Source organism: Beta vulgaris, chromosome 3 (genome assembly GCF_026745355.1).
Source record: "Beta vulgaris subsp. vulgaris cultivar EL10 chromosome 3, EL10.2, whole genome shotgun sequence".
NCBI lineage: Eukaryota > Viridiplantae > Streptophyta > Magnoliopsida > Caryophyllales > Amaranthaceae > Beta > Beta vulgaris.
Genome location: NC_079204.1, coordinates 46,573,539 through 46,576,784, shown reverse-complemented (window position 1 = coordinate 46,576,784; position 3,246 = coordinate 46,573,539).

The following is a 3,246-nucleotide window of genomic DNA, read 5'->3' as shown; positions in this document are numbered from 1 at the left end:
CAGGTCGATCCCTTTACTTAAACATGTCAAAACTCTCAACCCAAACCCGCTTATTTTAGGTTGGGTTTGGGTCGGGTTATCAGGTTGGTTTAGTTTTTGCCAGTCCTAGTATGCCTCTAGAAGAAATCATATTTGCTCTTCATACTAGAGAAGAATGTCATAAGGCATCTGCTTTTGGTACAGAAGATTTGGCATTAGGATTACTTAGTTGTTATTAGGGTAAGGGGCATGGAAAATCTACTAAAAAGAAATTGAACCATTATAATTCGAATTTTAAGGGTCCTAAAACTAATGATGTTTATAATTACTATAAGGAGAAAGAGCATTGGAAAAATGAATGTCCTAAGAAAAAGAATGAAGTTTCTGCTATGTTGGCAGACACTAATGGTAACTCGGGAATAATTTTGGCCCTAGTTACTAATAATCAATCACATTATAGGGATATGTGGGTTCTTGACTCTAGGGAGTCGTATCATATTAGTCCATGTAGGGAGAGGTTTATTTTCTACTTATGAATAGATATGTGGGGGAAATGTTTCTACGATTTTTTCACATGATACCCCTGTGGAATTTCAAAATTCATGGGACACTCCTATAGTTTCAAAACTGCACCACTAGTACCCTTACTATTTAAATAAAATGCATGAAATGCTCTTAATGACTAACAACGTCAAGTTTAATAATCAAAATCGCTCTTGTAATTCTAAAAAAGAAAAAGAAATGTTGGCGCCTTTTCTCTCTCGTTTTCTCTCTCGTTTTTTCTAAAACGCGACGCCATGGCAAAGAAACCTGGAGGTGGTAAGGCTGTAGTTAAGAAGAATAAGGGTCCGAATGTTGAATCGCAAGCTAGGAAGACGAAATCGGTGGATGAAATTATGGGAGTAGGTGATTTGACGATTGGTAATGTTAGAAATCGTATTGACGATGTTGAAGAAACTAAAACCCCTGATGAATCTCTGAAGGAATTCATTATGGATTCTGCGATTAGAAGAACATTTAGTGATTGGCTTACTGTAATATCCAAGAAGAAAGATGATCGGGCTGAATGGGATGGGAAAGCGGCACAAAGCTCACGAGGTAACACCCATTCTCTAATCCCTATTTTACAATGGAATGATGAACTGAATGATAATCTGGATAATGTTGTGAATCCTGATGTGGTGGAGGTGAATCTTGGAAATGTTGGAAGTGTAGTAAATCAATTGAAAGTAGATAATCCGATCAAAATTGATTTGGAGGATATTCAATATGAGATTGATTATTGGAACTCAGCTGTAGTGGGGTATGTAGCAGGGGCAAATCCACCTATCAATGTGATGGATGGTTTTTGCCGAAGAATTTGGAGGAATGAAGGGGTAGACAAAGTTGCTATGGTCAAATTTGGTGTTTATTTGATAAGATTCAAGTCAATGGAGAAGCGTGATTTGATCCTAAACAGTGATATGCCATTTTTTGACAAAAAGCCAATGTTCCTCAAACCATGGTCACCTAATCTGGAGATACATAAGGATGACTTCAAGACTGTCCCTACTTGGGTGAGGGTTCATTTGGAGTTTAAGTATTTGGGTGAACGAAGTCTATTCAAGATTGTGGGAGGTTTAGAGAAGCCTATAAAAGTGGATATGGCTACTAAGAATAGAAATAGATTGTCCTTTGCTAGGGTGCTGATTGAAATGAGTATTGACCATGAGTTCCCTGATCAGCTGATTTTTATAAATAAGAATGGCATTGAGGTGTGTGTGGAGGTTGAATATGAATGGAAGGCCATTAAATGTACTAACTGTCAATTGATGGGACATCATGAGAAGGAATGTAGGAAGAAAGTGGAGAAAGAAAAGGTCCAGAAAAAAGTTTGGGTACCTAAGCAAACTAACAGAGAGCCTGCAGAAGGAAGAAAGGAGATGGAAAATGCAGAATATCAGAGTCCTGGTAAGGCTGTGAAACCTACTACACCTACTGTTGTTGAAGTAGAAGTGCATAATGCTTTTTCTATTCTAGAAGTTGATGAGAACTCAGATAGAATGGAGGTGATACACATGGAGGATGAAAAAGGAACAACAGGAACAGGTATTCAGAAGGAAACAGAAAGGAATGAGGGAGGTGGAAACTTCCCTATCCAAAATGGATAGTGTTGTAGTGTGGAATGTGAGAGGTGTCAACAGCCTACAGAAGCAACAAAGTGTTAGGAAATTTCTTAAAACTCAAGCTGTAGGTGTTGTATGCCTCTTGGAGACAAAGGTGAAACCTATTAACATGGGTTCACTTTACAAAAATGTGTTTCAGGGTTGGTGCTTTACTTCCAACTCAAGTTGTCATAAAGGAGGGAGAATAGTGGTTGCTTGGAACCCTATGTCTTTTTCAGTTAATTTTGGTCTTATGACAAGCCAAATAGTTCATTGTGTGATAACCTCTATTCAGAATAAAAACATCTATTTCAGATGCAGCTTTGTTTATGGACATAATGAGGCAGTAAAAAGGGGGGATCTCTGGAAGGATTTGAGAAAGATAGCAAGTATGAATAATAATCCCTGGATGGCAGTAGGGGATTTCAATTGTGTTTTGAATACAGATGAAAGAGTAGGCTCTGTGGTAACAAGTAGAGAAACTGCTGAATTCAGGAGCTGTGTGTTTGATTGTGAACTTAGTGATCTCAAAGGTGTGGGCCAGTTTTACACTTGGAGTAATAAGCAGCAAGGTGTTGTCAGAGTTTTCTGCAAGTTGGATAGAGCTCTCATTGGTGGGAGTTGGACTGAGAAATTACCTGAAGCAGAAGTGAGATATGTTCCTGAAGGAAATTTTGATCATACTCCACTGGTAATTAGATTGATTCAGGACAATCAAAAAATGAGAAAGCCTTTTAGGTACTTCAGAATATGGAGAGAATTGGATGGCTATGATCAGGCTATCAATGATATTTGGAGTGGTCAGGTGAGTGGGTCAAAAATGTATGCTGTGGTCACCAAGTTGAAAGCTACAAAGAAGGCAATAAAAGCTCTCAATAGAGATTCTATGAACATCCAAGTTCAAGATAATGAAGCTTTGAAGAATCTAATGGAGTGTCAACAACTATTGCACACTGATATCAATAACTCTGATCTGAGAATGCAAGAACAAAGAGCCTCTGATAAATACAAGAGAATTCACACGCAGTATGTTGATTACCTGAGATAAAAGGCCAGGGCAGCTTGGATAAAGGATGGGGATGACAACACAAGGTTATTCCATCAAGCAATTAAGCAAAGGAGG